The 11812-nt window shown below is 41.2% G+C and overlaps 1 protein-coding gene across 1 annotated transcript in view; it reads right to left on the bottom strand.

The window, feature by feature from the left end:
* LOC135972348 (myb/SANT-like DNA-binding domain-containing protein 7) overlaps positions 1-11812 on the bottom strand; it is a 554005-nt gene that overhangs the window by 275871 nt on the left and 266322 nt on the right. The window lies entirely within an intron of this gene.

The following is an 11812-nucleotide window of genomic DNA, read 5'->3' as shown; positions in this document are numbered from 1 at the left end:
TGGCAGGCTTCACGAAGAGGCCAGGCTGCCTTTGTGTGAGGTGTCACCATGGTGTGTCCCAGCACTGCATTGTGAAGCACACTAGGGAGGCAGCGGCTGGGTGAGGGTGAGGCAGTTGGAGGGAGACAAAGTGACTGGGCGGTGAAGACCATTTAAAGTGGATGTGATTGGCATCATATGCAGCCCAGCCCACCCCCATTTGCAACTCACTGTTCCTTTGCTTTAAATGTTCAGTAGCTTCCCAGCCAAGCCATATGGGATGTATTTTCTCCCAAGTCTTTTCTGTATGGTCCACAGCTTGGGGAAGTTTGTCTGGCTTCCCTCACTTCTAAGAAGTACATAATTAAATCAGATCTGGGGTCTTGCTTTCAGGGAGAAAGCAAGGCCCCTGAGTTTGCCTTTCAGGTTGAGTGCCCTCCATTCCGAATGATTGCAATGGGAGTGGAGGGCTGACAGCACCTTGCAGGATCAGGCTGTGAAGGGCCTTCCCAAAAGTACAGAGCACTGGCAGTTTGCTCAGCAGTGTTTTACCATAGAAGCCTCACAAATTTCTGGAATGGAACTTTGGGAGAGGCCCCATCTCTTCCTCCTCCAGGGCAATGTATAAACTGAAGATGTGCATATGGGAGGTGATGATATGCCTTGCAATGAGGTGATATGATACCACTGCTGTTGACCATATAAGGAAATGCCTGCCATGTAAAGTTGATTTCACCTCTTGTTTATTAATGACAAGCAACTAAAAGGGATCTCACCTGGGCTGGTTTCTAAGAGGATGAGTGCAAGAAAAGTGACATGACATTCCAGAGTACAAAATAACAAAGCCCTATAGCAGGAGTCTCTTGTGGCATAAAAGAATATCTGCCTTTACTGCCACAAGATGATCTTTCTACAGCACGGCATGTGTATATAATGAAATTTACCTGCATTTAGCATGAGTCTTTATTATTTAAATATTTACTAAACTCAGGAAGGGTGTGTGTGTGTACGCACATGGGGAAAGGGTTTATATATTACTGTGAAGACTTGTTTTATCATGATCAGGAGAACTGGATAGCACAGGGGATCGGTAATGGGATTGATTACGTTTAAGGCTAAAGTGTAGTTAGTTCAAATTTGGCTCAGGTTGGTAGTGGACAAAAATTGTTGCCAACTGGTCGCTATTTGGTGGCCTTTGTGAAAGGAGCAGATGGTCATAGAGTTCCTGGTGCAAAAGTGTCTAGATACAGAGAGACAATTCAAACAAAAATTGCTGCCACAATAGTTCTCTCAGCAGAGGGGCATTAATGACAAGAGTTAGTACTTCCATGTCAGGGTGAAAAACATAGGAGCTGCTCTCCCAGATGTTTCAGAGGAAGGTGAAAAAGCCTGTGCCCCGAAGCATGTGGTTTATACCCCTTAATGAAAACATCTAGTTATATCAGATGGGATTTTTTTTAATATGATATAAATGTCTAATCCTTTTTTGAATCCTATGAGTTTGGCCTTTCTGATACGTGGCAATGAATTCCACAGGTTAATTATGAATTGTTTAAAAAATAGTATTTTGCTGTATTAGTTTGGTTAAGGCACATTGGCACAGTAGACGGGGGGGGGGGGGAGAGAGAGGGAGAGTTTGTGTTGGAGTGGGACACACTTCTGGGGATAGATGACCAGTTTTCAGTGATGAGTCTGCACACATGTCTGTGGTGTAAGGAAGGAGCATATTTTGTGGTTCAGTCACTTCAGTTTCTAGTGCTGTCAGTCTGGCATATTCAAATACTAAATTAAATTTCAGAATAAAAAGCTTTTCTGTAGTACACTTTATAGAAATAAATAGCTGCGACTAACTGATGTTGATCTTCTTGTTGGGAAAAAAACTACACCGAATTAAACTATTTATGTGCCTTTCAAGTTAAAAGTATGACAGCTCTTCCTCCTTTACACCTGCAAAATCAAGTAAAAATAAGTTATTTTTTGTTGTTGTTAAGGTGTGATAGCAAAATGATATGTTATGGCAGCAGAGCAAAGTGTGTGTGTGTGCATGCGGTGTGTGTGTACAGGATTTGCCTGACAAGGCAAAGTGATAAAATCTTAGGCATCGTTTTATAAACAATTCAAAATATTTGAAAACTAAGGCGTAGCACAGTGACTGTTTTTCTTAATTTTGTGATAGCTTTTTCAATTGATTTTTTTAATATCAACATAGGACCAAATATCAGTGCACAAAACACCCCTCAAGGATACAGAAGTCACTAAACTACCCTTGGAAAATGATACTTGCTCTCTGAATGGCCTTTGCTCTGGCAGCATAAAGAGGCCTTGAAGTGGATGTAAGTGCAATGCAGGGGTAGCAGTCACTACTAGCATAGGGAAGGAGGAGACATCCTGCACAGAGTCCATTTATAGAATCTAAGCACAGAAGAACACTTTTTGTTCTTTAGTGCTTCCTTTCTGTTTCACTTCCTGCTTATTATGAATCTGATCAATTAAGATATTGAGATGGTTGCCTCAACTCCAGTTGACATAGGAATAGAGGGTGCTCAGATCCTTCATCCATCTCTCTCTCTCTCTCTCTCTCTCTCTCTCTCTCACACACACACACACACACACACACACACAGAATTGTGCAAGAAAATTGATACATATATCAGTTTTCTTGTACAGTTGCTCCATGTTTCAAATGCATGTAAAGAGTTTGTAAAATGCAGGGGAAATAAGAGAAGTGACTGAAAAGCCATCAGAAGTATACTTTTGAATGCAAGGATACTAAAATCAGCTTCTAAAATGAATATTGTTCTTTTATTAGTACATCCCATGTGACAGCATATTAGAAAACAGTCATAAAATAACAAAACAGATTACACACAGATTTGCTCTATCTTGTTTGTTCATTGTGTGAAGACTTGCAAAGCATTAGAAGAATTTAGAAGTTTTAGTAAGCTTGAAACCAAACTGGAATTTCCTTTTGAACTCAGTGTTCTGATTCTTTGTAATACTATCAAGATGAAAATCATAACCACACAAAAGACTTAAAAGCTGAAGAGGAAAGAGGCTTAAAGTGGAACTGAAAAAACTGAAGAAATTCCACTTGCGACATGAACAATCATCAGGTCACAATGACAGTGTCATGCATTTCATAAACAGGTAACCATAAGAGAGTCTTCTGTCTATGTGGAAATCACTAGAGTGACTGAATATAGTGAATAAAAAGCAACAGAGATAATAATAAAAAACCTTTGTTAGTATCAAGGGCTAAACTAGAAAACAGTAGCACCTATGCACCTTCTAGTAATTCAAATGCCAGCTGCTCTTTGAGTACTAATAAATCAAATACACTGAAATATTATTTGCATGCATAATTACCAGACTGCCACATACAAGAAATAAGGTGCAGATTTCTAACATTGATGGTAATTAACCACTGGAGAAACTTATTTAATGATGTGGTAGATTCTCTATCACTTGCAATCTTTAAATCAAGACTAGATATCTTTCTAAAAGATATGCTATAGCTCAAACAGAAGTTCTGGGCTTGATGCAAATTATTATCTGAGATTCTTTGGTCTGTGTTATGCAGGCAGTCAGATAAGATGACCATAATGGTCCCTTTTGGCCTTGTGTTAAAATCTATGAATGTGCCTTTGTGCATGTGCATGTTTTTGCTGTTGGAGCTAAGAGGTAGTGTTGAAAAAGTGTTGATAGCAAGAAATAAATCAATTTGCATGTAATAGGAATAACACCTTTGCATTTTAATTCTAGTTAGCTTCCTCGTATGCTTCGTTAAAGAAATAACCAAAAATAACCAAAACAAACTTTCATTCTGATCTAGGTGCTGACGGAAGTTGGAAGCTTGTTTGCACTGACGGGAGCCAGGTGCAGCGTAAGCAGATCTGCTATGTAGTGTCTACCTACAGCCCTGCCATTGTTTTTGAATCATGATCTTCAATACTGATCTTGACTTCTTGGGAACAAAGAGAGCCAATTAAAGAAAATTGCCTGGCGGTTTGCAATATGGACAAAATGTCCATGAGAAACTAGGATGTATCTACTACATGCATTTTCAGCAGAGATGAAAATCAAAACCTGCTGTTAGGATACCAGTGGTGAAAATCTTTGTGCCTCCTAGCATCATGCCTTTTTTTGTGTGAGCAACTTTAGTTTATATTGAAGATTGGCAGCCTCTAAAACTCTGGTAGTATAATATAAAGGCCAAAATTTTAAAATGTGGGTGTTTAAATTTAATCTCAAACCCTGGAAGCAATTATGCAGGTGCTTAATTGTATTAAGGTGAGAAGGCTGATTGAATCCAATGTGCATCAAGTTGAGCACCTGTGTAACTGTAGGATGGGAGACTTTGGCACCAAAATCCATTTTTAGCCACCTAAGCAGGTGGCTTGATTTCTAGCAGTGCTAAGCATTTCAATAGCAGTTGCTAGTCATCCGTCAGGCCACAAGAACCTAAATATGGATGTAGGTGCTCAACTTTGGCCAGCCAAGTCTGAAAATCTCCCCGTGCTGTGAAGCGCTGCATACTCTCTGCTCCCACTGAAGACTCCAAGGGTTCAACTATGCTGCAAAAAATACAAACAAAAACCCTATGGCAGCAAGTCTCAGAGCCTGGGTCAATTGATTTCAGCTCATGCTACGGGACTAAAAATAGCAGTGTAGACATTCCCACTTGGGCTCTCAACCCGTCCTGCCCTGGGCCCTGCTGTGTCAGAGCCTGAGTTCCAGCCCGAGCAGGAACATCAACATGGCTATTTTAGTCCTGTAGCATAAGCCCGACATGACTGAGTCAGTTGACCCAGACGCTGAGACTTGCTGCTGAAGGGTTTTGTTTTTGCAGTGTTGATGTACCCTAAAGGTATATCTTCCCTGCACAGTTAAGCCTCCAGATTGGGACCTAGGTCTCAGCACCCAGGTTAGCCTAGGCTAGGTAACCCTCCCTAGAGCAAAGCCCTACCCACTTGATCATGTCCTCACTGTTTCTGCACTTGCCCGTGTATGTCTTGGAGCATATCCCATGCTTCTTTGTTCTGAGATGCTCTAGGATTTTTTCCAGTCAATTGTGGGAGAACTTGTCTGTTCTTCGAGGTGAACTGTGGGAAGGCATTGGAGGACTATCAGCACTTGAGTGATATTGCCTGAATCCTCACTACAAAGTGGGTAGGTTCCAGCCCAAGTTAAACCGGAGCCCCTTTTCTAACCTATAGCCCCCAGCCAAATAAGGTAGTTCAGGCTTAAAGCACCTCCAGTCATGGGTCAGAGGTTATTTTTTCACATGGATGGTAAGGGAGTTTGGTCTAAAACCTGGTAAAAGCATGGGTTACCTGTGCAGTGGAGACTTACCCTACGTGCTAAGGGTGCTCAGTAACTCTCATGAATTGCTCAGCACTTTGAAAAAATCAGGCCCCTGACATGTAAAATTTGGTTTATGAAAAGTTTATTTTCCCCTTTTTTGTTTTTAATTTTTGTAGGGCTAGTTCTAATATAATAACATATTTTCCTTTCTGGCATATATATCAAAAGTTATTTATTTTTAGAAAAAATACATACAACATTGATACAGAATATTACTAAAGTTGAACCTAGGTGCTGAAATAAAATTGTTATATAATGTAAAAATAACAGAGTATGGAATTACTACTCTGAATCAAATCTTATGTAACAGTCTTTCTTTGGTTCATCAAAAGGCAAGAAAAGTGCATTTAAAGAGTAACTAGAAAACTCATACAAAAGAAGCTGGGAAATCCTGTGCAGCATTCTCAATTGTAAGTAGGTAAACATTTTAACTTCAAAATCTATAGTATGTTCACCATTCATCATATTTCTTGCCAAAACCACATATTTAGTTTAGTAGTATTAAGGATTTTCCAGAATCTATCTATCTATAAAAGTAATTTCTGGAATAGATCCTTGACATCTACTCCAGCAGATCTGGGGAGTTGGGGATTCCCCCAATGAGGGGGAATCCTTGGGTGACTATGCCATTTCATTGCAGGTTCCTTCTCACACCTCCTAAGGTAGTGTAGAAAGCCAGCCAAACCCTGACCAGAGGAGCAAGCATGGCTGGTGCACTGCTACATTCCAGTCATTCTTTCTGGGGTGGGAATCCTCTGGAAGTTTGTTACCAGCTGGCAGAATTTAATGCAGTTCCAAGTCTTTTCTAAATTATCCCCAAGCCCGAATCTGCTCACAGTAGTCCCAGACCACTTTTAAGCCACTGTTGCCTCCTCTTCCGCAGCTGTTCTGAGTAGCTGGGGATCTGTCCCTCTATCTTTAAATATGGACAAACCTCTATTAGATTAAACAGAAGATGAGCCACAGAGGAAGTGTGTGATTGTCATTTGAATGAAATTTACACACCCAAGACAGATATATTTGCATAACACACACATTTTGAATTTCTTTTTGCCGACATAGGGTCAATAGCGTGTTACATAGCACCTTGTTACTTGTGTTAATGGCATTATTTTTTGCTCACATCTGTGGCATTTTTTACACTGTGATGAGAGTGAATTTATTTCTATTTGAAATTGATTTTTGTGACTGCAGCTGTACTCTTTTTCACTTTGTAAAAAAGGTTAAAGAAAACCCCCAGAACCAAATGTCTTTTAAAAAAGTCATAAAATGAAACTGGAAAAAGTATCTATGTACATTAGCAGTTAAAGTTGCGTTCCTTTAACTCATGATTTTATAGACCTCTATCAGATTCCCCCTTAGTTGTCTCTTTTCCAAGCTGAAAAGTCCCAGTCTTTTTAATCTCTCCTCATACGGAAGGTGTTCCATAGCCCTAATCATTTCTGTTTCCTTTCTCAGTATTTATTCCAATTCCAATTTTTGAGATGGGGCGACCACATCTGCACACAATATTCAAGATGTGGGCATATCATGGATTTATGTAGAGGCAATATGATATTTTCTGTTTTATTATCTATCCTTTCCTAATGATTCCCAATATTCTGTTCACTTTTTTTGATTGAGCAGATGTGTTCAGAGGACTATCAACAATGACTCCAAGATCTCTCTATTGATGGGTTCCACTAATTTAGACCCCATCATTTTGTTTGTATTGTTGGGATTATATTTTGCCATGTGCATTATTTTGTATTTATCAACATTAAATTTCATCTGCAATTGTGTTGCGCAGTCACCCAGTTTTGAGAGATCCCTTTGTAACTCTTCACAGTCTGCCTGGGGCTTAACTATCTTGAGTAATTTTGTATCATCTGCAAATTTTGCCACCTCACTGTTTACCCCTTCATTTATGAATATGTTGAACAGCCCTGGTCCCAGTACAGACCCCTGGGGGACACCACTATTTACGTCTCTCCATTTTCACCATTTATTCCTACTCTTTGTTTCCTATGTTTTAACTGGAGTGCCCGCCAATGCTCTCAGGGTCATCTAACAATACTTAATTTACTTTAATGACAAGCCTTTTGTTATTTTAATCACCCTGCCTCTGTTTATAAAAAAACTCCCTGCCCCCAAAGGCTGTGCTGCTCCCAGGTTCTGAACTCATCACATATTCCACTCAAGCTGTGTTGCAATTAAAAGCTCCATCTGGGGCTAGGCAAGTAGACCTCTGGTATGAAATTCATGGCACCCCTGCGAATGACATCCTCCAACTCTGTGCTGGCGAGTGCACAGGACTCTAAGCAGTCTCTCTTTCTTGTCAGGAAAAGCAGTAAGGCTCTCCTTGTTAATTTTCAAAGCCTGCACTGCCTCCCTTTCTGAGGTGGCACTGAACTTGTCTACAGCAAAACTAGTATAGTTCCTCTGTTAAGGGAGGGCAGGATCCTTTTAGCCTCTACTGAGCATGCATTCTATTTGCACAACATGGAGACCAGCTTGGGCATAGGCCACCTGAAGGAGCTGTATTTACAGGGATTTTCTGGTTACTTCCTCTTATGTGTCGGGGGGGGGGGGGGGTGTAATGGCTGTGGCAGCTGCTCTAGCTATTAGGCTTGAGTAGCAGATCTAGTGAAGCATTATTCTTTCCACATTCCTTTGAAGAATTCCCCAGCAGCCACCTGAGTTACTCAAGATAGGCCCCTGGGAGCAGGATTTTGCCCCTTTTATAAACACTTAATATCACAATCATGCAACAAACACTTTGTACAATGATTTCAAGGGCCACAGTAACTGATTGAATGCTGCACAAGGCCCAGTATTTTACCTCCAGCATTGCACCTGAAAGTCTCTGTGCCTGGGAAAAGAAACATGTTCCTTTAATCAGTGTGTTACAAAGTATCGTTACTAAGTCAGCTGGACGGCTTGGTTTTTAGAGAAGCTATCCGTACTCATTTGAGAATGCCTAATTCTATGGGAGTGACTCATGCATTAGGTGAGTCGGTTACCTTTCACCAGGAAGATACTGTCTAAAAATAGCTGGAATAAACACCAGATTTATTCAGCTTGTAGCAGAAGGCAAACTGCATCATCTGGAACTGCTGAGTGGTTTTGTTCAAACTCTGTTACAATGTTCTCTACTTTCAGGAATCCATTCCTTGCATGTAGACTCTCTCTTGCTCCAGCAGAGGGTAGTTTATCCTCTATGTCGGAAGTTAGGTGTATTACAAGAACGATCAGAAAAGGTAACTACTTACTCCCACCTCCCTGTACTTGGATATTAGGGATTTTTTGGATTTTTTTAGGGAACTAAAAACAAACACCAGCGGACTGAACTCAACAAATTAATACACACAAATATATTGCTAGGCTACAGTATGTTCCCAAGCTGGCACTGGAAAAGGCAATCAAGTTAAACATAAATCCCATTTCTGTCCTGCTACCAGACATTTCAAATGATCTGTAGGAGGATTTGTTACATTTTACTTCATATGCTGAGACTAGTTTCATCATCAGCCTGGTGCTTATGAGCTGGGTATATGCCTTAAACTTCATTTGGCAGCTGGTAAAATTCATAGAACTTGAAATGTTTTATATTTAATGCATAAATGTGATCACCCTAACTTAAACATATTTATTCAGTCTGTTTTAAACAGTCCTATCTGCATGGGAGCGATGATGTCACTACTTCTAGTGGCCTTTTATGTTAGGGGACATTTGGTCCCAGAATGCACCTGCAGTCAGATGATCTCAAGCATATCCCTTGATCCCAGATGCTGGCGAGCTCTTTCCTGATTCAGTAGATCCCTCTAAGACTAAGCAGCCAACAAGGATGTAGGCACCAGCGTCTGTGGGCATGGCTTCCCTAAAACGCAGCAGAAATAGAGCTGAGCAGATCCACTGGTAGAGCAAGGTTATTAAGTCCACAGAGACCCTGAGGAATTGGAGAAGAGATTGTGGAGTGGATCTGCTGCCACTGTGTGGCTTGGGTAGTGAGGGATAATTCATCTGCCTCCCCCCCGCCCCCAGCTGAGCTGGGAACAGGATTCACTCCAAAGTTCAGGTCCACTGGTAAAAGAGAGATGGGAAGAGGAGGCACCAGCAGCTCCTTCAGTTTCTGGTAGGGGGTAGTAACGGCTGAGGTGCTCTACCCTCAGATTAAGGGGAGAGAGTAAGTTGCAAGCCTTCTCCGTGCCACTATAGCATGAAGCCTCCTTACTCAGGCTTTGCTCAGGACAGCAGCACATGGACCCTGTACAACACCTCACAAAGGTTAACTCATTACCATAGCTGGGTCCAATAGGAATTCTGGTTTTAGAGCAGCGGTTCTCAAACTTCATTGCACCATGATCCTCTTCTGGCAACAAAAATGACTACATGACCCCAGGATGGGGGATTGAAGCCTGAGCCCGACCGAGCCCCACCGCCCCAGGTGGTGGTGGGGCAAAGCCGAATCCCAAGGGCTTTAGCTCCGGGCAGGGGGCCTGTAATCTGAGCCCTGCCACTCAGAGCTGAAACCAGTGGGCTTCACCTTCAACCCGGGTGGTGGGGCTTGGGCTTGGGCTTCAGCCCTAACAAGTCTAACGCTAGCCATGGTGACCCCATTAAAATGGGATTATGCCCCACTTTGGGGTCCCGACCCACAGTTTGAGAAACTCTGCTTTAGAGAGAAAGGGTGGGTGCTCTTTGAGCCTGACAATAGGAAGCTGGATGAGGTGCTGCACTTGCTCCACACAGGTCTCTGCAAAACCTTGGGCTAGGCCTGTGACTACAAAAGCTGTCAGTACAGACACTAATAAGCCCTTCTCTTCACTTTCAAGGCATGTCACAGTCAATCCCCATCCTAGGTAGCATCTCTCATTTGCTATCGAGCTGTTGGCAGTCTTTTCATCAGCCCACAAGGCCAGCCTTCACTGTCCACTTGTTAAGGTTTCAAACAAGCATTTTTGTGTGCTTTCTCCCAGGCTGCCCCTCACACTTGGGAAGCCCTCCCTGTAAACATGGGAAAGCTACCTCATTAGCCTCCTACAAATCCCTCCTCCAACCTTGCCTTCGCCATGATGTCCACAAAATACTTGACAATCATTAGGTTGCTGCTGTGCCGAGACCACTGCCTGCCACCAATATTGTTACATTACATTCCCTCATCTATCTGTATCCATCTGTTGTCTCTTGTCATGTCCTTAGATTGTGAACTCATTGGGCCATGGTCCTTTTCTTCTGTGTGTGTACAACAGAGGTCCTAGTTCATGAATGCTAACCGCTACTATAATGATACATCACTTAATTAAATAACCAATGCTTAGTGCTTTATTGTACATAGTCTGTGATTCAAAAACATGAACTAATGAGTCCTATATATCTCATCTTTTAATTCTGAATTCCAATTTAATTTGCTCTGAAAAATAAAAATTTGAAATACCCCTTTAACACTCTTGTAACTAGGGTTATGCTGTGTCCATGGAAATAATTTCACAGCCAGTTTGTGCTCGCTGTTAATATCACTCAGACAAAGTTTTCACTGTGGTGGATGTGACTATATGTTTGTTCTGTTTTTTAAATATTATATCTGAGTCAGTCATGCTTGTAAAGTAAAGTCTGGTGGTATCCTTTTGCTTCCTAGACAAATGTTAAGGATATTTTTCCTACTCTGACTTTGAGTCTAAATCCAGAGATACTGATTTAAATGGTTTTTTTGTTTTAATTTAAAATTCATTATTCCCAAAATAAATCAGGGGGGTAGATAATGGATCTAAAAGTCTTGTCTTTTGGGTGACACTGATATTAGCAAAAATTACTACTTTGATTATATTATATGGTAACAGTAATGTAAAGAGGATGCAAAGAAATCCTATATAAGTTGTCAAATCACACACATATATAACAAATAAATACCTAGATATCATTTTTTATTAGCATGACAGTATTTCCTAGAGGCCCTAACCAAGATCAGATCCCCCATTGTGCTAGGTATCGGGCAAACACAGTAAGAGACAGTCCCTACTCCAAAATGATTACAGTGTAAATATACACAAGACAGGTGGGTGAGATAATATCTTTTTATTGGCCCAACTTCTCTTGGTGAGAGGGGCAAGCTTTTGGGCAGACACAGAGTTCTACTTTGAGACAGACAAAGGATGGGATGGGAGACAGGTGATTTGTCCAAAGTCACACAGCAGTCAGTGGCAGAGGCAGGAATCTAGTCTAGGTCTCCTGAGTCCTGGTCCAGTGCCCTACCCACTGACCAGACTGCCTTTCCACATAGCCAGACAGATCTAGCTGTGTTTCTGTTTTAAGGATTTTAGGTCATGTTTTATATTAAGGTACCATTGTAAATGGTTAATAAATATTATAAGCATATTATAGATGTGATGCATTATTGCTGGGTTATAAGCACATCAGTTAAAGGTGTTCTAGATCAGTGGTTCTCAAACTTTTGTATTGCTGACCCCTTTCACGTAGCAAGCCTCTGAGT

Source organism: Chrysemys picta, chromosome 6 (assembly GCF_011386835.1).
Source record: "Chrysemys picta bellii isolate R12L10 chromosome 6, ASM1138683v2, whole genome shotgun sequence".
Taxonomy (NCBI): Eukaryota; Metazoa; Chordata; order Testudines; family Emydidae; genus Chrysemys; species Chrysemys picta.
Note: the sequence above shows the minus strand (reverse complement) of the source record. Positions and strands in the feature narration are given on the sequence as shown.